At 52.0% G+C, this 25,889-nt stretch overlaps 1 protein-coding gene across 2 annotated transcripts in view; it reads right to left on the reverse strand.

The window, feature by feature from the left end:
* HIVEP2 (HIVEP zinc finger 2) overlaps positions 1-9,931 on the reverse strand; it is a 166,896-nt gene extending 156,965 nt beyond the window's left edge. For both annotated transcript variants that reach the window (XM_061569469.1, XM_061569468.1), the window contains exon 1: positions 9,592-9,931. The gene's annotated coding sequence lies outside the window, so the exon portion shown is untranslated. The remainder of the gene's footprint in view (positions 1-9,591) is intronic.
* Positions 9,932-25,889: the final 15,958 nt, after the last annotated feature.

Raw genomic sequence — 25,889 nt, forward strand, 5'->3', positions numbered from 1 at the left:
CACGCCTGCTGTATATTTGGAGTTTGCATGTTCTTCCCATGGTCGCGTGGACTTTTCTCCGGGTCATCCGTTTATCCCTCCACATTTCGAAACATTGTGTTTAGAGTATTTGGCTCCTGCTATACATTTCCACGTGATAAGCCACTTCAATGAGCTATCACTTGTGGCCAGGTGGCTTCTGAAAAAAGCTACATAGCTTAATGGGCCTGAGGACCCGTTCGTGCACTGTTTAAATGCCTCAGTGTTATGAAATGCGTTATGGTTCAACAAAAAGAGGGAAGCATTGTTAAAACTTATAATTAAGAATATTGTACATTTGCATGTAGTGCTGTAAAAAATACTGCATAATAAATTAAACATAAAATAAAGGAACATAAATAGCAAAACAATTCCTTTTATTTTCACTTCCCTTGAGTCCTGATGCTAGCTTGTAGTCGGAAGGGGGGTACAGGTCACCACAATTGCACGCAGAACCACACCCGGCTGCCTTTGTCTCCCAGTGGTGATATTTACACTCCAGGTATTAATTTGAGGCTGAGTCGACCATGGGAAGCCCCATGACCAGTTTAAATAATCATCACTGGTGTTGACCGCGAGCGGAAACTGAACTCGGGTCGCCACTTTGGTAGCACAGTGCGCTAACCACTACACTGCCGTCCCCCACACACTCACTTTCATACACACACGTGCGCACGTGTGCAGGTGTGCATAAGTCGAGGACTGCTTGTATATGCGCATGTTTTTAAACCTTTCAAATGCTCAATTATAGCACGTAGAAGAATGTGCCAGCTCTACACACGAAACACCTGCGACCACAACGTGTCCAAACAACACGGGCAGCATGGACGGAACCTTCAAGCATGATGCGCGGAGTTGGCAACGGTATCGTTCACACGACGGGGTCGAGAGTCAAGGTTGAGCGTGGTCGAGTGTAGGACCCATGGTGCAGGCACGGTGTCTACTGGGGCAGGGTAGACTTTCACAGCAAGCACTCTCACCACCACCTAATTCAGTACACCGTACAGAACACAACATTAAGCATGTGCGTGCACCACGGGCCCACGTGGCTCATGACAGCGGCCTCAGTGAACTGTAAACTAAGTGGTGACAAAGACAAAGTTCTAAATTTGAAGCTTTCGTGATTGCAAGGATTCATATTCTTAGGTTTTTTCGGTAAAGTCACGTAGGTAAAAAATTCAAATTAATAAAAGTAAAATAAAAATGAAATAAAAATCACGACGTTTCGGAGGCAACACAAGCTTCCGTCTTCACGTGGGACCGTCACAGCACGATAGCTGTATCAAGTGAGAGAAATTCCAAGAAACAGTATTTGTATATATACTGGTTGAGGGTGGGAGGAGCCAAGGTAGGCCCTGAATATTATTTTTGTGAGGTTCAGTGCGGCTGAAGCACGATGTTAGGAATGAGCCTTTGTTGTGTAAACTAGGTGCGGATGATGTAAAGGTGCGTGTGAAAGGGACTGAGCCTTTTTGTTATGTCGAGATGATGCGGCTGAAATCGCTGCCAGGAAATTAGTCTTTGTTGTGTAGAATGGTTGACTGAGCCTATTATTATGTAGAGGTGGTGCGGCTTAAATCGCTGCCAGGAATTTAGTCTTTGTTGTGTAAAATGGTTGATAGAGCCTATTGTTATTTAGAGGTGGTGCGGCTGAAATCGCTGCCAGGAATGCTCCAAATGTGTAGTTAAATCTTTTTGTATGGTTAATAACATCTTTACAATGATTACTAAGTTTGTACCAATCATCACGGTTGAAATTATGTCTGTGTTTGTATATTTGGATGGCCTCGTGTACAAACCTTTGATGGTAGCCAGGAGGCTTGCAGAGCACCTTAGTCTCGGAATAGATCATTGCTACAAACGCTGTGGGCTCTCATGAAATTGTCTTTTCCGAGACTAAGGTGCTCTGCAAGCCTCCTGGCTACCATCAAAGGTTTGTACACGAGGCCATCCAAATATACAAACACAGACATAATTTCAACCGTGATGATGGGTACAAACTTAGTAATCATTGGAAAGATGTTATTAACCATACAGAAAAGATTTAACTACACATATTTGGAGCATTCCTGGCAGCGATTTCAGCCGCACCACCTCTAAATAACAATAGGCTCTGTCAACCATTCTACACAACAAAGAATAATTTCCTGGCAGCGATTTAAGCCGCACCACCTCTACATAATAATAGGCTCAGTCAACCATTCTACACAACAAAGACTAATTTCCTGGCAGCGATTTCAGCCGCATCATCTCTACATAACAAAAAGGCTCAGTCCCTTTCACACGCACATTTACATCATCTGCACCTAGTTTACACAACAAAGGCTCATTCCTAACATCGTGCTTCAGCCGCACCGAACCTCACAAAAATAATATTCAGGGCCTACCTTGGCTCCTCCCACCCTCAACCAGTATATATACAAATACTGTTTCTTGGAATTACTCTCACTTGATACAGCTATCGTGCTGTGACGGTCCCACCTGAAGACGGAAACTTGTGTTGCCTCCGAAACGTCGTGATTTTTATTTTATTTTTATTTTACTTTTATTAATTTGAATTTTTTACCTACGTGACTTTACCGAAAAAACCTAAGAATAAAGACAAAGTTCCCATGTGTTTAGCCTTAGCACACGTTAGGGAAAAGCGCTTGTTAGCGAGCACCTATGAAGGCCGACACGCCACAAGAGGGGGTGGGTGGCCAGCACCACGACCGGCCACCTTTGTCTCCCCAGTGGCGATGTTTACACATTGCACAAGGTGCTCATTTGAGGCTGAGTCGACCTAGGGGAAGCCGAGGACCGGTTCAGATAATCGCCACTGGTGTTGGCCGTGAGTGGGAATCAAACTCGGGTCGCCGGGTTTGTGACACAGCATGCTAACCGTGACACCACTGCTCCCCACACACACACACAAGCATGAACAGTGTGCGCTCGAAACACGATGGGCACATTGCTGTGTCCCCACACACAACGGGGTCGTTTGTGGTGACCCCAAAAATTAAAAGTTTTTTCGATTACCGAAGCTCAAAACCTGAGCAGCACGCAAAGCAGCGTTGTTTTTTGTTGCTGTTAGCCGCGTATTCTCGCTGCATGGGAAACCCTCACCCCGGTTCAGTACCGTGCTGTGCAGTAACCGGAGCCCTGGGTTGTGTGGGTTTAGGAATTGGCTTGTGATCAGCAATCGTTTCAGTGTCCTTTTACCTTTCTTTCATATTGCTTTGTCATATTATTCTCGTGTATTTAAAAAAACACAACAGTGTAGATAACATTACAAGCTCTTAATGGGCTACATTTATCCGTCTTGGCAAGAGGAATATCCTGGCACACCCTGCCCCTGTTCGAACACAGTGTACGCCCGACTGCACGTTGTATATAACATTGTACATTACCGAGGAATGAAAATCCCCATTGATTTTTCAAGTCTATATTTAACGATTAGAGTTCTGCTTGGGATGTCCGGCCAAATCACCTTCGAGCAAAGTATCTCCCCACGCGAGAGGAAACTGCAATTCTTGGGAGAAACCTGACACCTTGGAGGAGAGCGTGCGTTCAAGAGAGGCAGCTTGACCCGATGCACAAGGTCGTTACCCAGGCACGAGCGTGAACACGGCGCACGGACCGCGGTGCGTGCATATACGCAGCGTGCATGGTGATACTCTCGTGGATTCAGTGCTCTATATCCCAAATAACAGGACTCGATGATTTGTTCACTTTATCTTCTCCCGAATGTGATCCCAATTTTGTTATCGGTGCCCCATCCGTTCGGATCTCTCGCACGACGATGTAACTCCTTCATGTTAGAGAACGCTCCATGGAAGCGGATATCACAGAGCTAACTCTGAGATGAGAAACGCTTCCAAGGGACGTGTGGTCCACACAGTAGGGGGGACTGCACTTTCCTACCCACCCTGCGACACGAGAATAATGTTTGTCGTGTTACAAAAAACAATGTTTTTAATTCTCAAGAGCTGGAATTTGACCAAATAAAATGCAGGACCGAATTAAGTTTTGATGGGGTTTTCTCTTGCAGTGACTAGGCTGAGACCATCAACTCACCACACCTGAGAACCCGGTTTAATCACAGGCGGCTGCCTGGGATTCAAACCCAGGACCTCAGCGATGCCAGCTCAGTGCTCTGAACTCGGCCCCACCTTTCTCTGTAACTGCACAAGAGCTACTGAAGCCACGATGTGTAAAAGAGGGCTGCAGCAACGTTCCAGTGAACAACGATGATTAAAGCTGACGAGAAGTGTTTTCTCATTCCTGGCACCGCGTCACAGGGAACTTGATTCACCATCTGAAGGTTGTGAGTTCACATCCCTTATCGGGCTCAACTCAGCCCAGCGTACCTCTGAAGTAAATGGATATCACTGTTGGAAGTCCACCACATAGCTGTGCAAAGCCCTTTTGTGTATGGTGGTCACCCATCCAAGCACTATCCCGGCTCAACGCTGCAAAGCTTCTAAGATTTGATGAGACTGGCTGCGTTCCAGGTGATTTGGTCACAGGGTGTTTGCGAAAATACAAACACTTCATTTTCTTTCAGCAAAAAATATATTTCCATTCATACGCTGCATATTCAAAGTCAAATAAGTTGTAAAAGAAAATGGGACAGCATTCATCTCCATGGGTGAACATTCCACATTCCCATGGCAGGAACTAGTTTGTTCGAAGGACAATCGCCACTTGCTCACCATAATGATGTGGCATTGATCTCCACGGGGACGATTGGCCGAGTGATCGTGAACATATGACCTCTGTTCAGGTTGCGAGTCAAACGCTTAGCACAGCAGCGCCCGGCCAGGCTGCAGCACACAGCACACATTCACCAACGGAGGCCTCGCGTGGCAAATGCTGCCCATGCCGCTACACCGCTATGCAGGTGCCAGCGTACACAGTGCTCGCCCGACGTGTGCAGCGTAGCAAATACGCGGGCGCAGGAATTCACCTCCGGAAAAAAAGTCAAAGCGGGTGGAAATTCCACATTTTCCACAGAAGGGTCAAGAAGCGTCGCGCAAGGTAAGAGCTCGCCGCTACCCAATGGTGCGAGGATGGTCTCGCCCGTGAGGAGGCACCTGATCATTGACGCTGCCAACCACGGCCTGTCCCGACGCAGGACGAAGACCTGCGCCCCCGTGCCACTCAAGACAGCGACATCCGACGAGCTCGCAAAAAGCGACAATCTGGTGAGTGCAGGCCCACATACTTTCAACATTCTGTCTCCTCGGTTGACGTCACTCCCTCTCCCTCCCCCCCCTTCCCCCTCTGGGGGCGACGAGTTCCCTTCCTTTGGCCACCACCGCCGGCGTGAGTCTGGACCACGGCCACTGGTGGTGCCCACTCCCCAAGGGGACGGGCACTGACGGCGACCGCCAGAGCCCTGCCGCTGCTCCCAACACACGGTCCATGCAGGCAGCGTGCGGGCATGTGAGGGCACGGTGCGAGAGTCGAGGATGAGAGAGTTGGGGATGAGAGAGTCTGGGAGGAGAGAGTCAGGGAGGAAAAAGTCAGGGAGGAGAGGCAGGGATGGGAGGGTCAGGGATTGGAGAGTCAGGGAGAAGAGAGCCAGGGAGGAGAGAGTCATGAGCAGAGTCAGGGATTAGAGAGCCAGAGAGGACATGGTCATGGAGGAGAGAGTCATGGAGCAGTCAAGGATTGGAGAGCCAGGGAGGAGAGGGTCATGGAGGAGAGTCTGTGAGAGTCAAAGCTGTAACAATGAGTGCAAAGCGGAAATTGCTCTGCGTGTTCCTCCCTGTGGCCTCCACACGGAGCCTGTGTCCACGCATCACCATTTAGAAATAAGGCACCGCGTCACAACGCATGAATACACATGGAACAGGGGATTCACGTAAATACAAGCGTGTTCCCATGTGTCAATGTGTGGTGCTGGCCATCCACCCCTCGTGTGCCGTGCTGGCCTTCATAGATCGTCGCTAAAAGCATTTGTCCCAAAAGTCTGTTATGTCAGTGTGTGCATCAGTGTGTCAATGTGTCAGCGTGTGCACCGGTGTGTCAATGTGTCAGCGTGTGCACCGGTGTGTCAATGTGTCAATGTGTCAGGGTGTGTATCAGTGTGTCAATGTGTCAGCGTGTGCACCGGTGTGTCAATGTGTCAGCGTGTGCATCAGTGTGTCAATGTGTCAGCATGTGCACCGGTGTGTCAATGTGTCAGCGTGTGCATCGGTGTGTCAATGTGTCAGAATGTCCATCGGTGTGTCAATGTGTCAGTGTGTGCACCAGGTGTGTCAATGTGTCAGCATGTGCATTGGTGTGTCAATGTGTCAGCGAAGTGGCTAGCGTCACACCGTTGTGCCTTCGAGTGCCACACACACAGTGGGATGTGGTGTGTAGCAACCCTGCCACCTAGATTCGATTCCCGACCCCAGATAACTGCAGTGAAAACAGAAACCAACATATTGGTCTTGCGCTTCCCCTAGATCGACCCAGCCTCAGATGAATATTTGGTGCGATTGTAAACATCACTACTGGGGAGACAAAGGCGGATGGGCGTGATGCTAGCCACACCACCCCCTCATTGATGAGCCGTTCAGACCTCCATTGGTGCTACTCGTTTTAGTACGATTAGCAAGGTTGGCTACGTAGAGTGCGAAAGAGGTTCAACATACATACAACAGCACTTGCTCCCACAACCTATAAGACACCTTACGATGAACCTTTGTCTTTATCCCAGATAATGACCCAGTCCCAGTATGTTAGTGTTCGTGTGTGTATCAAATTGTGTTGCAGTTTATGCAAGTGTGTTACTATTTGTATTTGTCCGTGTGTGTGTGTGTGTGTTTCGGAATGTGTGTCAGTGTCGGTGTGTGTCAGTGTCGGTGTGCGTGTGTCATTGTGTGTGTCAGGATGTGTGTGTGTCAAGGTGTGTGTGTCAGCGTGTGTGTGTGTCAGGGTGTTTGTGTGTCAGAGTGTGTGTGTCAGTGTGTGTGTCAGGGTGTGTTTGCCGGTGTGCGTGTTGTCAGTGTGTGTGTCAGTGTGTGTGTCAGGGTGTGTGTGTGTCAGGGTGTGTGTGTGTCAGGGTGTGTGCCGGTGTGCGTGTGTCAGTGTGTGTGTCAGTGTGTGTGTCAGGGTGTGTGCCAGGGTGTGTGTGTCAGTGTCGGTGTGTGTCATTGTCAGTGTGTGTCAAAATTTACATCTTAGTGCGAGTGCCACTCTATCACTGTTTAAGGTGTTTGTAGCACAGTGCGTTAGTATGCCTGTGTGTGCGTGTCCTGGGCCTCCCCTAGGTCGACTCAGCCTCAAATGAGTACCTGGTTCAATATGTAAACATCGCCAGCCGGCCTTCATAGATGCTCGCAATCAGCACTAGCCCCAAGAGCCTGTTACGGCTGTACAGGGGATCTTTATATTTATATAGGGTGTGCGTGTAATCTACAGGTTATACGAGTGTCTTTGTGTGTGCAATCTACAGTGCGTGTAGGTGTCTGTATGTAATCTAGTGTGTGTAGGCGTGTCTGTGTGTGTGTGTAATCCAGTGTATGTAGGTGTGTCTGTGTGTTATCTACAGTGTGTGTAGGTGTGTCTGTGTGTGTGTAGGCGTGTCTGTGTGTGTCTGTAGGTGTGTCTGTGTGTTATCTACAGTGTGTATAGGTGTGTCTGTGTGTAGGTGTCTGTGTGTTATCTACAGTGTGTGTAGGTGTGTCTGTGTGTGTGTGTAGGCGTGTCTGTGTGTGTGTGTAATCCAGTGTATGTAGGTGTGTCTGTGTGTTATCTACAGTGTGTGTAGGTGTGTCTGTGTGTGTGTAGGCGTGTCTGTGTGTGTGTGTAGACGTGTCTGTGTGTGTGTAATCCAGTGTATGTAGGTGTGTCTGTGTGTTATCTACAGTGTGTGTAGGTGTATCTGTGTGTGTATAGGTGTCTGTGTGTTATCTACAGTGTGTGTAGGTGTGTCAATGTGTGCGTGTGTGTAATCTACAGTGTATGAGTGTGTACGTGTGTTAGTGTGTGCGTGTGTGATGTGTGTACACAAAGACACTGGATACGCTTATTGCCACGTGTGAGTGACGTACACGGGGTGTAAGGATAGTGCGTGATGCGTGTGTTTGTGTGCTGTCACGTAGCCTGTGTGTGGGGGTTATAAGTGTGTGTGTGTGTGTGCAAGGGTGTGTGTGTGTAAGTATGTGTGTGTAAGTGTGTGTGTGTATAAGTGTGTGTGTGTAAGGGTGTGTGTATGTAAGGGTGTGTGTATGTAAGGGTGTGTGTATGTAAGTGTGTGTGTAAGTGTGTGTGTGTGTGCAAGGGTGTGTTGGTTTTGGGAGCGGTTGTGCAGCGTTTTGGCATGGCCAGTGCACCGCACTATGACCCAGTGACGATTATTTGAAGCGGTCCTGGGCATCCCGGAGGTCGACTCAGGCTCAAATGTGTACCCGGTGCGGTGTGTAGTAAACATCGCCACTAGGGAGACAAAGGCGGCCGGGCGTGGTGTTGATCACTCACCCCTTCGTGTGCCGTTCCGGCCTCCATAGCTGCTGCTCGCTAACAGCGCTTGCTCCAAGTCTGTTCAGGCTACACGGGGGATCTGTGTAGCACTCGTTTACACACACACACTAGCGTGTGTGTGTGTAAACGAGTGTGTACACTAGTGTGTGTGTGTACACGTGTGTGTGTACATTAGTGTGTGTGTACACTAGTGTGTGTGTGTGTAAACGAGTGTGTGTGTGTACACTAGTGTATGTGTGTGTACACTAGTGTGTGTGTGTAAACGAGTGTGTGTGTGTACACTAGTGTGTGTACACTAGTGTGTGTGTGTGTGTACACTAGTGTGTGTGTGTAAACGAGTGTGTGTGTACACTAGTGTGTGTACACTAGTGTGTGTGTGTGTGTACACTAGTGTGTGTGTGTAAACGAGTGCGTGTGTGTGTGAACGAGTGTGTGTGTGTACACTAGTGTGTGTGTACACTAGTGTGTGTGTACACTAGTGTATGTGTGTGTACACTAGTGTGTGTGTGTAAACGTGTGTGTGTGTGTACACTAGTGTATGTGTGTGTGTACACTAGTGTGTGTGTGTAAACGTGTGTGTGTGTGTACACTAGTGTGTGTACACTAGTGTGTGTGTGTGTGTGTACACTAGTGTGTGTGTGTAAACGAGTGTGTGTGTACACTAGTGTGTGTACACTAGTGTGTGTGTGTACACTAGTGTGTGTGTGTAAACGAGTGTGTGTGTGTGTACACTAGTGTGTGTACACTAGTGTGTGTGTGTGTGTACACTAGTGTGTGTACACTAGTGTGTGTGTGTGTGTGTACACTAGTGTGTGTGTGTACACTAGTGTGTGTGTATAAACGAGTGTGTGTATAAACGAGTGTGTGTACATTAGTGTATGTGTGTGTACACTAGTGTATGTGTGTGTACACTAGTGTGTGTGTGTACACTAGTGTGTGTGTACACTAGTGTGTGTGTGTAAACGAGTGTGTGTGTGTAAACGAGTGTGTGTGTGTACACTAGTGTGTGTGTACATTAGTGTATGTGTGTGTACACTAGTGTATGTGTGTGTACACTAGTGTGTGTGTGTACACTAGTGTGTGTGTGTACACTAGTGTGTGTGTGTGCTCTCTCACCTGTGTCTCTCTGCCAGGCTCGGCGTCTCCGCTCCTCACGATCCCAGCGGCTCCAGGCGGGGGGTCCCCACCTCGCTCCTCCTCCTCACTCTTCCTCACCGGCCCTCTACTCCAGCCCTCACCACTCCGCTCCTCCCGCTCCTCCACCACCACCGACCACCCCACTCCGCTCTCCGGGTAGGCCGAGCTGGGCGGAGGGTAGCGTGACACTGACACACACTGACACACGCACTGACACACACACTGACACGCACGCACAGCGGCTCCGCTCCCTCTAGCTCTCGCTCTCCCTACCGCTGCCCCCACAGCTCCGAGCCTCTTCTCTGCTCTCCGGCACGGCGCCTCCCGTCTGCGCTCAGGGCCGAAGGGGCGGGGCTGTGGGGGCGGTCAAGGGGCTGGGGGAGTGGGTCGGGGGCTGGGGGAGGAAGGGGGGGGGGCTGAGGGAGGGGGTGCTGCGGGGGAGGAGTCGGAGGAGACCGCGGACCCTGGCGCAGGGCGCGAGGGGAGCTCCTCCTGCAGCGATGGGGGAGGGAGGCGGCGGAGTGGTGGGGGGTGGGGGAAGGCGGGGTGTGGGTAGGTGGGGTGGGGGTAGGCGGGGTGGGGGGGGCTTCCCCCTCCCCGCGTGAACCTGGTCCACAAGTTGACGCGCGCCCCTTGCGGGCACTGTGAGCGCGTGCACGTGCGCGCTCACAGTGTCCACGTGCGTGTGTGTGTGTACACGTGTGTGTGTGTGTGTACACGTGTGTGTGTGTGTACACGTGTGTGTGTGTGTACACGTGTGTGTGTGTGTACACGTGTGTGTGTGTCTGGACCACTGGACGGGTTCCGCAGGATTGGAAGGATGCCCTGGTGGTCCCCCTCTTTAAGAAGGGGGACCGCACAGACTGTAAGAACTACAGGGGCATCTCACTCAGTGTGCCGGGAAAGGTCCTGGCAAGGAATATTCAACATCGCCTTGCTAGGCACGCTGAGGAGAGGCTTGCGGAGCCCCAATTCGGTTTCAGGAAAGGGCGGTCCTGCACAGATGCCATATTTTCTATCCGTCTGCTACAGCAGAGGTGTAGGGAATTCCAACAAGACCTACATCTCTGCTTTATTGACCTGGTCAAGGGCTACGATACCATCAGTAGGCCAGGGTTCTTGGTTGTGCTTCATGCTCTCCGGGTCCCCTACTCTCTGTTCCCACTCATCAAGGGCATTATTGATGGTGGGCAGGCCCCGGATAAAGCTGCGTGGCCAGAGTCAGAGCCATTCCCTGTTCACGTTGGGATACGACAAGGATGTGCTCTGCTCCCACATTATTTAACATCATCTTCGACCACATAGTTCGAGAAGCCTCCAATGGCTGTACCGGAGGAATCTCCATCTGGTACATATACAATGGGAGGCTGATCGATGCCAGGATGTGTTCAAGAGATGGCTCCCAACTGATTAATCAAAAAAATAGGTTTTCCCTTTTTTATGGCAACAAAACAGGGGTTAAGATGTTAAAACACCAAACTGCAACCTTTTGCAAGGAATCATGTCTGCATTAACCACAGATACTTGTGGTGAAAATAAATTTAAAAAAAACATGCTCTGACAGTAAATGCATTGTCTTTGAAACTGATTGGTCCACAACAGAGATAGCTTTCTTTAGAGCCTAGTCTCAAACAGTGTTAGACCAGAGGACGCCAAAAGGCGAACAGCACAGAGACAATGCCACTGTCAGGACATTGAGAGCTCGGGGTGAGCAGCTACATCATGGGACCTCCTTTGCCAGTGTCAAAATATAAGAATACGTTTTCCCCTTTTTTGTTATTATGTACACTGATAATCTGGTGGTTGCTGCTCACTGAGGAGTTCGAGGTTTTGCTGCTGAACCTGGAGCGGGCGACTAGGAGGTAGGGTCTCACCATCAGCCACCAAAACTAAGCACCTGCCTGGATATTTTGTATCATCCAATACTCTACTCCCTCAAATCCCCATGAGTGATGAGGTAGTTGTCGCGATAGATATGTTTCTGTACCAGGGTAGTGTGCTTATGACCAGCTCCGGTTTGGCAGCAGAGGTCTCATTCCGAATCAGCCAAGCAGCAATATATTTTCGTCAGCTGCGTAACGCTGTATGGAAACTACCTGGTCTGTCGTTCCACACAAAGCTCTGAGATCTTCTCGGCCACAGTGATGCCCTCCCTTATCTTTGCTTGGGAAACGTGGACCCCCCCCTAATGGAGCATCTTCGCCAGTTGGAAACATTTAGGCTGGCCTGCCTACGATCCATCCTGGGTTTAACCAGGCTGGATTGTGTGAGGAGCTCACAAATCCTTGAAAGATCTGGGCAAAGTCCCATCGGTGAGCTCCTCCGGCAGGCAAGGCTGCATTGGTTGGGTCATGTAGCCCGCATGCCCAGCCACCGCATGCCGAAACAGCTTTTGTTTGGCCGGATTGAGGGGGCTAAACGGGCGCGGCACGGGCTAGAGAAGAGATGGAGTGATGTGGTACAGGAGGACATGGAGCTGAGTGGACTTTCCGATGACTGGTACCAGCGGTGTCAAGATCGGCCTCTGTGGAGGAGGCTCGTGAAGGACGCTACTGGGCAGTTGGAGGCAGTCGCCCTCCAGCAACAAAGGAGGGCGGAGGAGCGACGCTCACAACGAGCGGAGCGCCGGGTGGCTAAAGCACAGCAAGTTGGCACAGTAGGGGGCACAGGTGGTGCATCAGCCAGTCATCTCGGTCATCTCAGTCAGTCGACCCGTGGCACCTGGGTCTGCGCCGTGACCTCCTGCCAGCGGGCGTTCGACACTTCACGTGGCCTCAAGGTGCACATGGCCTGGCACAAGCGTCGTGGTGACGTCACCGCCACTTAGTGGCGAATGGCGGTTGTTGTTGTGTGTTTAAGGTTGTCTGTGCGTGTGAGTGAAGGTGTATAAACTTCCAGCGGGCCTTCGACGCTTCACGTACCATTAATGTGCACATAGCCAGGCACACGCGAATGGCGGTTGTTATAAACTTCAGTACTGGGAAGACGAAGGCGGCCGGGGGTGGTTCGAGCCACCCACCCTCTTGTGTGCCGTGCTGGCCTTAAACAGGTGCTCTCTATAACAGCACTTTCCCCACAAGTCTGTGAAAGGCTATGTGGGGGATCGTTGTCTTAGTAAGGCTGTGGTGAGCAGTTGTGTAGCACCGGGCGAACCGAGTACGATTCCTGCTCACAACCAATAAGTGGCGAATATCTGAACCGATGCTGGGCCTCATGAGTACAGTACCTGGTATGGTGTGTAAAACATCAGAAAATGGGAAGACAAAGACGGCCGGGCGTGGTCCTGGCCACCCACCCCCTCGTGTGTCGGCCTTCATAGGACCTCACTAACAGCACTTGCCCCAACAAAAGAATATACGGGGGAACGTTGTCTATGTTTTCAAAGGCTGTCTGCAAGTGTGTGGGTGTGTCTCCCTGTCTCTGCGCAGCTGCGCACAGCGGGGTTGGGGAGCGGCGTGGCTGTCTGCGCCCCGAGCTCGCAGGGACACCCCAGCGGATGACGACGGCGGTGCCGGGGAGGGCAGGGGGGAGGGCAGGGGGGACGTCAGTTCACGCTGCCTGCTCCAAGTTCAGGGGCTGCCCCTAACGAGGAAGGGGGTTCCACCCACTACAAAGACAAAAGTTCCCCCGTATAGCCTCAACAGAGTGTTGTGGCAAGTGCTGCGAGCGAGTATCGCCTATGTCTTCTAAGTGGCGATGTTTAAACACCGCACCAGGTACACGATTAAGGCTGAGTCGACCTAGGGGAGGCCCAGGGCCGATTCAGATAATCGTCACTTGTGTTGGTAGTCGTGAGCGGGAATCGAGCTCGAGTCTCTGTGTTCGTAGTGCAGTGTAGCAGTGACCAACCACTGACACCACCGCTCCCCACACTCACAGCCACCGCGGGCTCTCCTCTCCTCCTTCGGGCCGTGCTTCTCCTAGCACCCACCCAGCACCAGCGGGGGGCACGAGGAGACCTGGGGGGGCGAGGGAGTCGGGGCACGAGGAGACCCGAGGGGGAGGGGGGGGCGAGGGAGTCGGGGGCGCGAGGAGACCCGAGGGGGAGGGGGGCGCGGGGGAGTCGGGGGCACGAGGAGACCCGAGGGGGAGGGGGGCGCGGGGGAGTCGGGGGCACGAGGAGACCCGAGGGGGAGGGGGGGCGAGGGAGTCGGGGCACGAGGAGACCCGAGGGGGAGGGGGGGGCGAGGGAGTCGGGGGCACGAGGAGACCCGAGGGGGAGGGGGCGCGGGGGAGTCAGGGGCACGAGGAGACCCGAGGGGGAGGGGGCGCGGGGGAGTCAGGGGCACGAGGAGACCCGAGGGGGAGGGGGGCGCGGGGGAGTCAGGGGCACGAGGAGACCCGAGGGGGAGGGGGGCGCGGGGGAGTCGGGGGCACGAGGAGACCCGAGGGGGAGGGGGGCGCGGGGGAGTCGGGGGCACGAGGAGACCCGAGGGGGAGAGGGGCGCGGGGGAGTCGGGGGCACGAGGAGACCCGAGGGGGAGGGGGGCACGATACCCGAGGGGAGGGGCGCGGGGGAGTCAGGGGCACGAGGAGACCCGAGGGGGAGGGGGCGCGGGGGAGTCAGGGGCACGAGGAGACCCGAGGGGGAGGGGGGCGCGGGGGAGTCAGGGGCACGAGGAGACCCGAGGGGGAGGGGGCGCGGGGGAGTCGGGGGCACGAGGAGACCCGAGGGGGAGGGGGGCGCGGGGGAGTCGGGGGCACGAGGAGACCCGAGGGGGAGGGGGACGCGGGGGAGTCGGGGGCACGAGGAGACCCGAGGGGGAGGGGGGCGCGGGGGAGTCGGGGGCACGAGGAGACCCGGGGGGGAGGGGGGCGCGATACCCGAGGGGAGGGGCGCGGGGGAGTCGGGGGGCACGAGGAGACCCGAGGGGGAGGGGGGCGCGGGGGAGTCGGGGGCACGAGGAGACCCGGGGGGGAGGGGGGCGCGGGGGAGTCGGGGGCACGAGGAGACCCGAGGGGGAGGGGGCGCGGGGGAGTCGGGGGCACGAGGAGACCCGAGGGGGAGGGGGCGCGGGGGAGTCAGGGGCACGAGGAGACCCGAGGGGGAGGGGGCGCGGGGGAGTCGGGGGCACGAGGAGACCCGGGGGGGGAGGGGGGCACGATACCCGAGGGGAGGGGCGCGGGGGAGTCGGGGGGCACGAGGAGACCCGGGGGGGAGGGGGGCGCGGGGGAGTCGGGGGCACGAGGAGACCCGAGGGGGAGGGGGGCGCGGGGGAGTCGGGGGGCACGAGGAGACCCGGGGGGGAGGGGGGCGCGGGGGAGTCGGGGGGCACGAGGAGACCCGGGGGGGAGGGGGGCGCGGGGGAGTCAGGGGCACGAGGAGACCCGAGGGGGAGGGGGCGCGGGGGAGTCGGGGGCACGAGGAGACCCGGGGGGGGAGGGGGGCACGATACCCGAGGGGAGGGGCGCGGGGGAGTCGGGGGGCACGAGGAGACCCGGGGGGGAGGGGGGCGCGGGGGAGTCGGGGGCACGAGGAGACCCGGGGGGGGAGGGGGGCACGATACCCGAGGGGAGGGGCGCGGGGGAGTCGGGGGGCACGAGGACACCCGGGGGGGAGGGCGCGGGTTTCGTGGGGACACTGCCCCCACGAAACCCGCTGCAACGGCTCGTCCAGCAGCTGGCGTAGCAGCCCGGTTCGAGTCGCTGCACCACCCATCCCCCTACTCCCCCGCTTTCCTTAAGTGGTCCCCGCTTTGTGGAAAAATCTCACCGGAGTAAAAGAAAACGACCAAAAGAATCTGAATGAGAGTCGTGTTTTGATTTACACACCAACAGCGGGTGGGTAGCGCTGGTGGAGCTGTGGGGTTGGAGGAATGGTGGTGCTGGCGGTGGCATTGGTAGTTGTGTTGCTGTGGAGTTGGGATTGTAGTGTTAGTGGTTGTTGGTTGTTTACTGGTAATGTGTTGATAGTGTGGTGGAGTGGTGGTTGTGTGGGCGTGGTGTGACTGTGTGGTGGTGTGGTGTCGGCAATGTGGTGGTGGTTGTTTTCTAAGTATAGTGGTGTTTTTTGTTGGTGGTGGTGTGGTAGTGGTGGTAGTATAGTGGTGGTGGTGTGTTCGTGTAGCGGGTGTTCGTGTGGGGGTGTTGTGGAGGTGGTCGTTGTCCCGGCTGCGCTGCCCACACAACGACCCCGTCCTGAAGCGCATTCGCAGATCGCACGCGTGGCGCTGCGTACGCAAGCCCCCGGCGCGTGTGCGTATGTATGTACACACACGCGTGTGCTATGTGTGTGTACACACACGTGTGATAGGTGTGTGTAGACACTGGTGTGTGTGCTGTGTGTACACACACATAGCGTGTGATAGGGGTGTGTTAACACTGGTGTGTGTGCTGTGTACACACACATAGTGTGTGATAGGTGTGTGTAGACACTGGTGTGTGTGCTGTGTGTACACACACATAGCGTGTGATAGGTGTGTGTAGATACTGGTGTGTGTGCTGTGTGTAGACACTGGTGTGTGTGCTGTGTGTACACACGGGATGTGTGTAGGTACACACGCATGGTTGCTGGGGAGTGTGAGTGTATACGGGAGGCGGTGACGCAGTGGTGACCACACTTCGCTACGAATCCGGTTACCAAACCAGGTTCGAATCTCACAGAACCCAGCGCCAGTTACGAATACTGTATCTGAACCGGTCCTGGGCCTCCCCTAGGGCGACTCAGCCTTAAATGTAGTACAGGATGCAGTGTGTAAACATCACCACTGAGGAGACAAAGACGGCTGTGCGCGGTGTTAGCCATTTCACCTCCTTGTTTGCCGAGTTGGCTTTCATTGGTGTTCGCTAGAAGTACTTGTCCCAAAGGTCTGTTCGGGCTGAGGGGGGGATCTTTTATGTTTGGGTAAAGATACCTTCACCCAAGCACATCTGCAGTGATTACGTATGGAATGCAGCAGTTCAGTTACCCACAAAATACCCCAATGCACACTGCAGTGCGTGTTGTTGCCAAATGTAGCAAACAACACCCAGCTTCAAGAAGGAGCTTCCAAACCCGCTCAACAATGGTTACAGAATGCGCCCTTATACCATGGATGAGGAATGATGGGGAGGCCTTCACCTAGCAGGAGATAGGCCACGGCTGATAATGATGAGCACGATCGACGGATATTATGCGGAACCAGGGAATTCGGCACACAGAATAAAATCTCTTAAGGAGACGGAATTTGAATTCACAATTCCACAACCTCACTCGACATCAAAAATAATCATCTCGTACAGGATCCTACCATCGAACCTCCTGGTTTCCACCTTTCACAGGACCGAGCATACGGCCGATGCGGCCCCCTGATACCACAAATGGCGCATCAAAGATTCGGCGGCCTGCGATTGCGGCCACGAATCACAAACCATCGACCTATATCGTAAACACTCTTCTGCGGACGAGATCCACTCTGCTTCGGAACAGACAATTGAGTGGATTATCTGCTGCTATTAATCCATGCGAAATAAGAAGACTCGAGACGACGTGCCCTTGTCATTCGTGTCACTGTTGAAGCGATCTCAGTGCTGAGTTCTCGTTCAAGCCCCAGACACCGCTGTTTAAAAACACACCGTGAAAATATCGCGCTCGACTCAATCGAATCTCCTCAGTTCCTGCCGCTGCCTTCTCACCCACAGCACGAACCGCAGGACGCCGCGTTCCTCTGCGTTCGCACGATCGGCTCGCAGTGGTTGTGATGCGGCGCGAACAGGCAGCCGCAGTAGAAGCTTAGGTGTCCCAACGAGAAACTGTTCGGGGCGCGACGTCCGCCCCCTTCACTCCCTCCTCCCCGTGAGAGTCGGAGGGAGAAGGACGAGCGAAAACCTCACCTATCACTGCCTCATAGCAGCACTCAATGGCATCACATGGATGCTGCGAGCGGTTCGAGGAGGCAGGATGGCAGGGAGTGGGTCTTGACGGCCCGGAGGTTGAAGACAAGAGAGCGAAAATCGTCCCGGGCTACTCTTTTTAAATCCTTTATATTAAGTTTGCTTGCTTGCTTGCGTGCTTGCTTGCTTGCTTACGACCGTGCAAACCTTTCGGTTGTTTTTTAACCCACTTCCCGTGATCCAATCGAGCTGACATTTTGCACACAGACTCGTTGTGCGAGACAATTAATGTTCGTGAAAATTTTTTTCCAAAATTTTACACTGTTTAGGGAAAACAAATTAAATATTTAATTACCAATTGTTTAATACTGCAGACAATCATCTGACCCATAGGTGGCAGCCATCTCAAGCCAGAGGACGAGAGGACTCTAGCCGCCACGCATATAAAGGATTTAGAGTGAAAAACTTTGTTTTTACGGGTTATACTTATTAAATCCTTTATATTAAGTTCGCTTGCGTGTTTGCTTGCTTACGACCGTGCAAATCTTTCGGTCGTTTTTTAACCCACTTCCCGTGATCCAATCGAGCTGACATTTTCCACACAGACTCGTTGTGCCAGACAATTAATGTTCGTGAAAAAAAATTCCCAAAATTTTACACTTTTTAGGCAAATTTTTTTTATTTTACATATATTCAAATAGAACGCATTCATCGCTTTGGCTGAACGTCACAGTATAAGAGCCCAGAGCGTAACCCCTCCACAGACCGTGGCGGAGTAGCGCAGTTGGTAGTGCCCTCGCTTCCCATGCCAAAGGTCGCGGGATCGATCCCCGCGTCCTCCACAGGCGAATATATTTTTAAATCCTTTATATTAAGTTCGCTGCCACGCATATAAAGGATTTATAGTGCAAAACTTTGTTTTTACGGGTTATACTTATTAAATCCTTTATATTAAGTTCACTTGCGCGCTTGCTTGCTTGCTTACGACCGTACAAATCTTTCGGTCGTTTTTTAACCCACTTCCCGTGATCCAATCGAGCTGACATTTTCCACACAGACTCGTTGTGCGTGACAATTAATGTTCGTGAAAAATTCAAAAATTTTACACTTTTTAGGACAAAAATATTATATTTAATTACCAATTGCTTAATGGTGCCATGCAATCATCTGACCCATAGGTGGCAGCCATCTCAAGCCAGAGGACGAGAGGACTCTAGCCGCCACGTATATAAAGGATTTATAGTGAAAAACTTTGTTTTTACGGGTTATACTTGTTATTCCCTAAACTTCAAAGGCCCAGGGTGATGTCGTACCGCGCAGCCAATTGTGCGCTTACCTGCACTGTCGCTCCTTCAGGCTCTTTCCCATGGGGGAGTATTGCTGCTCCGCCCACCCATTGTTCTCGCGTGCTCGTTGATTCTGACCTCCTGGTCAGCCCTTCTTGCCTAATATTCCCCCCTCAGCCTCTCCCAATGTCGTCAATGACTCATTGCGGCTTGCCCAGGGAACCTTTTTGCACCCATGCAATTTTAAGCCAATTTAGGGGCACCGCAATGTAACCTGTCCTGCGAGTGTCGGCCAATCTCCTGACACCGAGAAACTGTGGGACTTGCCCTCTAGGGGCCCTTCGGATTCAAACCCGATGTGCCAGGCAATCCCCCGCCAGGACACTATGTTTGTGCGCTGCGTGTGGGTGTGTGTTTAGTGCAGGGGCTGGGAGGGAGTTGCGGCACTTGCGGAGTTGCTCCGCGGTCGTGGCACCCCGTCCCAGGCTGCTCCAACCGGGTAGCGCCGCGGATTCTGTTGGACTCGCCCGGCCATTGTTGCCAGTTTTGTGGGTGGTGGCTCCGTTTTTCGAGGCTCTGGCGGCGGTCTCCGTCTCCACTCCAGAGGCTCCTCCTGCCATCCGGCATATGCTGGCTGGGGAACAAACTCAGGGACAGAGGGATTTAGGGGCCGCTGCGCCTGTCGTCTCCTGGCTGGGCTGGGGTCCGCTGGGAGCTTGGGCCAAGCGGGGACCATGTATGGCGCGAAGCCATCAGGTATGGGGGCATGGGGGTGCGGGGATTCCGGGGTTTCAGGGCACGCGAGGGGCGGGAGCCTCCTCCGTCGGGGCGGCCCTCCATGATTTTAATTGGTGGACATTGACCACCGTCTCTCGGCCCCTCTCCCTGCCCTGGATCAGTACTGTCCAGGGTGAGATCTGCCGCACCACGGTCCAGGATCTGCGCCAGTAGGTGGTCAGCTTCCCCACCTGTTCGGCCCCTACGCGTGGGGTATGCAGCCATACCTTAGAGCCTGCTGAGTAGAAGGGGGGCTCCATACGGGAGCGGGCGCCCTGCTCTTGCCGCTGATGTACGGCCTCCCCCGTTGATAGGCCTGGCCACGGGCCCTTCGCAGGGTCCCCATCAGGTGCTCCACGGGCTGGCTCCCTTCCTCCGGTTGTGGTGCGGGAACGCCGAACAACAGATCTGCCGGTAGGCGAGACTCCCGACCAAACATCATTAGGAAGGGGGTCTGCCCAGTGGAGGTGTGCACCGTGGTGCTGGTGTAGACGAACAGAGTGTAGGGGAGGTGTGGAGGAGGCCGCGATGGTTTGGAGGAGGTCGTGATGGCGTGGAGGAGGCCACGATGGCGAGGAGGAGGTCGTGATGGCGGGGAGGATGCCGTGATACACTCACTCATCTTACACTGACTCACACATCATACACTGAATCACTAACACATCATACACTGACTCACTCACACATCATACACTGACTCACTCATCATACGCTGACTCACTCACACATCATACACTCACTCACACTACCACTGACTCACTAAAACATACACTGGGAGTGTCATGCTGCCGAATATGGCTGCAGATTTGGTCATACATGTTTTGTGTATAGTTTATTGTTACATTTGAATCAAAGTTTTACTGTTGTTACATTGTATTTTATAGCTTTATTTTGGTGATTTCGAAAACATATGGTTAAGCCATGTTTCTCGTGGAAGTGCGGAGTTGGCTTGATAGCTTGAATCTAAGTTGTCTTATGGTTGTTGTTTTTTGACTTGCATCACACTGGGATTTTTGCACATAGCGTTGTAATACGGTGGGTTTTTTTCTGGAAGATTTGCTGGCTTATCCAGGATGTTTCTGTTGCGCATCGTCGCTTTAAGATGTTCTCTGTTCATATTTAGTTGGTTGCAGTTGCACCCGACTCAAGAGCCGCATGGCTCACAGGGCTATACCAAATAAATGAAATTTGAAACTTGAACTTAGGAGTTATCGCTACGAAGGGTCCGACCCTCACTCGGGTCCCTGACCATGTGTTGATGCCTCGTAGGACGTCGAGCTTCCAGCTTGGACGTAGAGCTTCCAGCTGTCGGACGAAGAACCCCAGTCCCTCTCAGGGACCTTATATATCCTCCCGGGTCGGGGCCACTCCGCTCTCGGCTCCGCCCGCCTTTACGAGCGTTTTAGCTCCCTCTCGATCCGTGTCCAGCTCTCCCTGGACACGTAATCACCCCCTAGCCCTCCCCCCACCTGGGGCCTTCTCTGTAGACACTCCGGATTACGTGTCTAAGAGGTCAACCAGAGTGCCACTCCCCCTTGTGGGAGCCCGCACTACACGCTATGTGTGGTGCCCGCGCTATCCCAGCACTCACCAAGCCCCCATAGGGCTGGTACTACACCCGCCTATGGGGTATACGCGATGACGGTGCATCGCACGCCGTGCTATGCTAGAGCCGGCCTCACACAGCAACCCACCCAGTGCTGTCCACGACATAGGAACATCGCACGCCACGGCCCTCCCGGGCCGGCACCATACAGTGATATCCCTGATGTCACGACATCACCCCCCCCCCCCCCCCCCCCCCCCATCGTAGCATTCAGCTGTCCCGGCAGTCAACTCCCCCTCCAAACGAACCAATTATTGAAATGCAATAAAAAACATAGTGTGCCTCAACAATAACAGAACAGAAATAAATACCCTAACCCACCTGTACAAAAATTACACTATCCACAAATGTACAAACCAACAGGAAGAAGGGTGTAAACCAGGGGTCCTCAAACTTTTTAAACAGGGGGCCAGTTCACTGTCCCTCAGACCGTTGGAGGGCCGGACTATAGTTTAAAAAAAACTATGAACAAATTCCTATGCACACTGCATATATCTTATTTTGAAGTGAAGAAACAAAACGGGAACAAATGCAATATTTAAAATGAAGAAGTAAAGTTAAATCAACAAACTTGCCAGTATTTCAATGGGAACTATGGGCCTGCTTTTGGCTAATGAGATGGTCAATGTCCGGTTCCATATTTGTCACTGCTAGTCGTAACAAGTGATGCAAGTGTGCATCCATTAGTCTAGATCTGGTTGGAGTTTTCAAATGTTTCATTCTGGAAAAGGTCTGTTCACAGACATAAGTGCTGCCAAAGATGGTTGCCATTTTGAGTGCATGGTTCCTGAGATGAGGATATGTCTCAGAGGGGAGAGATGCATAGAAATTATGAAGGCTGCTTGACTTGAATGCGTCTTTCAGAGAGTCACAATTCTGCAGTTCAGCCAATTCCATTTGGTAAATTGTATCTACATTTTCAATGTCAATAGAAAATGGGTTACGGAAAAGCTGTATGTCCTGTTCATGGAGATGAAGCTCTTTAAATCCAAATTGGAACTCCTTTTGCAATTTTTCCAGTGAATCCACACGTTTTGTTTGTGAATGCAACCAATGGTTTTTCCGCTAACAGATTTTGAGTTGTGGGGAGATGGCAGAAGTTTTCCTCCTTCACTTGTTTGATGAGGAGGCCTAATTTTACTTCAAATGCTTTGACATGTGATTGCATATCACAGATGAGCTTCCCCTTTCCTTGAAGTTGCACATTGAAACTGTTGAGTAGCTCTGTTACATCTGTCAGAAAGGCAAGGTGCCATTACCATTCTGCATCATTGAGCTCTGGTACTTCTTTGTTTTTTTAAAGCAGAAAAGCTGTAATCTGTGGAAGTAAGTCATAGAAACGTTTCAAAACTCTCCCTCGACTCAGCCAACGGACTTCTGTGTGATACAGAACATATTCATAGTCAACATTTAGCTCAGACAGAAATGCCTGAAATTGTCTGTGGTTTAGTGCATGAGCTCTAATGAAGTTAACACAAGATACCACAAATTTCAGTCCCACTTCAGTGATTTACTACACAGCGCTTGTTGGTGGATGAGGCAATGTATGGCTATTGGATGAGAATGGTTATGTTTGTCCATCTCTTGGTTAATGCGAGCAATTACTCCTTTCTTAGACCCCACCATGCTAGGAGCACCATCAGTTGTCACACTGTCTAGTTTAGCCCAGTTCAGCTCCAAACCATTCACAGTTTGGCAAACCTTTTCATAGATATCCTCTCTTCTTGGTTCTTTCGGTAAAGTCACGTAGAAGGGAAGTAATAAAATAATAAAAAATATAACATAATAAAATAATTCTCACGACGTTTCGGCCACAACGCAAGCAGCCGTCCTCAGGTGAAAACCAGGTCTGTCGGGGAGACAGCGTCTGAATGAAACAGCACACGAGCTTGGAGCATATATAAGCTGGGTTGGAAACGGGGGAAAGAGCGCCTTGACAAAAGAATTTGCATATCAAGAGGAATTTAGCATATTTATGGGAAATGCAGGAATGTGATTAGTACTACATATGCCCGTGCTGCATATGTAGTACTAATCACATTCCTGCATTTCCCATAAATATGCTAAATTCCTCTTGATATGCAAATTCTTTTGTCAAGGCGCTCTTTCCCCCGTTTCCAACCCAGCTTATATATGCTCCAAGCTCGTGTGCTGTTTCATTCAGACGCTGTCTCCCCGACAGACCTGGTTTTCACCTGAGGACGGCTGCTTGCGTTGTGGCCGAAACGTCGTGAGAATTATTTTATTACTTCCCTTCTATGTGACTTTACCGAAAGAACCAAGAAGATGAATCCCTGCAGTCACAAAAGCTTTAAATCGAAAAATATCCTCTCCTGTAGTTGTTCCTTTGATGCTTTGCAGTGCAGCAAGCTCTTCTGTGACTTCGAAATAGTCATTCGTCCCACGAATAAAAATTTGAAGTTGTGCAGAATCACGAACATCATTGCTTTCGTCGAGTGCCAAGGAAAAATAGGAAAGTTTTTTTGTGGAGTTTTGCAAATGCTGATGCAAATTGTCTCCCATTTCTTCAATCCTCCGTGTAATTGTAGGTCCTAAAAGACTCACTGTACTAAATAAATCGGCCTTCTCTGGACACATCTCTTTGGCAACAGAAAGAAGGCATTCTTTAACAAATTCTCTCTCCACGAATGGTCTGCCAGTGCACGCTATTAGCTTGGCAACTTGAAAACTTGCTCGCAGTGATGAAATATTTAGCTGCTTCTGCTTCACAAAAGTATTTTTCTGAGTCGTTAATGTATTTTTCAGTTTTAATATTTTATCTTTTCTCACTTCTCCGACCAAACAAGCATATTTATCTTTATGTTGAGTTTCATAGTGTCGACGTAAATTGTATTCTTTGAACACAGACACTATATTCTGGCATATCAGACACACAGCTCTTTCCTTGTACTGCATGAAAAAGTAATCATAAGTCCACTGTTCTTTGAATATCCTACACTTCGAGTCAATTTTTCTCTTTCTTGACATCATTGTTTCCTAGGGAGTCAAAATTGCTATTAGTAAAATACCAATATATATACAGCGCTACAAAAACAATATACCAGCAATAACTTTGCCCACACAGAGACATACAGACTGCACTGCCCATCAATGCAGTCTGATTGGGGGGAACTCCGCCCCCTCTCCCTCTTCCACCAATGACCGTCCTTCTCATGTAGAAAAAAAGTAACAGACAGGCAGCGGCGGCAAAAACACCCGGCGGGCCGGATAAATGTCCTCGGCGGGCTGCATGTGGCCCGCGGGCCGTAGTTTGAGGACCCCTGGTGTAAACCAACGAACCCATAATAACAACACCACATCAACAAGCAATATATTATAAAAAAAACTTGCAAATCCTCGGGATTCCCCCTACCATCACCTCCCACTTTCACCATGTAACAACGCTCGTGAACTCAATGGCGGCCAGGATCAGCCAATAACCACCACGACTCAGTGAGTGCGACAAGCAACTGACAGCGTGGGAGCGTGTGTGCAAGGGGATCACGAAAAACGAGTCTTTGAGCGATTGCGTGATGCCGGGCCCCCAGGGGAGGTGGGCTCGCTCACCCTGGAGGTCCCGGGGGAATGTGTAAATGTTCCGCCGAACCCGGCTCCTCACGGAGAGCAGTAGGCTGGGTCGACGGATCCTCTGCGCTCAAAGCCGGCGAAGCCGACATGCGCGGCCGTGCAGGGGATGCCAGTTTTGCAGCACCTGGGAGCGGAACAGAATCACTCCGCTGAGGACCAACCTCAGTGGGCATAGATCCCGGCTTGTCGGACACATTCGACACTTGGCCCCTGCGATGTGGAGATGAAACGAATTCACGCGGCACGATAAACAGTTTCAGGCGAGAGGGATGCATGAACCAACTCCACCGACCCAAGTTGATCTGGACACACTGTGGTTGAACAACCCGAACAACATCGACCGGCCCCCGCCAGGGTTGGAGTAACTTGGGCGATGTACCAACCGGCACCTGCGGACAGTGCAACCAGGCCTTGTGCCCAGGTGTCCATTCATACAGAGAAGCACGCACTCCCTTAAGCCGTTCATTAGCCAATTGTCACAATTCAGAATTAACCCTGGAGGCTTTCCGTGCCTCAAAAAGCTTCTGAAGAGTGAAACAGAGTCAGAAATCTTGGATTTATACTTTGTCGGCGTGACCTGTAACTGTACATCGATGGGGGGGGGGTCGTATTCCCTTCCATACATAAAAAACGGTGAGTAGCCGGTGGACGCGTGCGGGGCCATCTTGTAAGCGGCGAGGACCGCAGGGATATGTAAATCCCAATCGAGTTGTGACTCATTGACCTGGTGGCTCAACATGGAGGTCAGAGTCCTATGTAGCCGTTCGATAATGCTATCCGTCTGCGGGTGGTACGGCGACGTGCGCTCCTTCTTTCTTCCAAACAAAGCGCAGACCTCATGCAACAATTTAGAAGAAAAATTCTTGCCCTGATCGTCAAAAGGCATTCAGGAGCACCTTTGTCCAAACATAACCATTGAGGAATGCCTCCGTAATAGTCACAGCCGATTGGTTAGGGAGCGGCCAAGCAACAGGCCATCGAGAAAAATACTCGGCCCCCACAAGCAGGTATTTGTTCCTTCGAGCGGTCGTGGGAAATGGGCCAAGTATGTCCAGAGCAACAAGTTCGTTGACGCGCGATACCTGAATCAACTGCAAGGGGGGTCTGCAGGGTTTCGATGGTGGCTTCCGCCGAGCGCATTGCACGCACCCTTTGAGCAAATCGTCCACATCCTTGGACATGGCCGGCCAATAAAAATCCCGTTTGAG

Source organism: Lethenteron reissneri, chromosome 43, assembly GCF_015708825.2.
Source record: "Lethenteron reissneri isolate LAM-NWPU_2019-01 chromosome 43, ASM1570882v1, whole genome shotgun sequence".
In the NCBI taxonomy this organism is placed as follows: Eukaryota; Metazoa; Chordata; class Hyperoartia; order Petromyzontiformes; family Petromyzontidae; genus Lethenteron; species Lethenteron reissneri.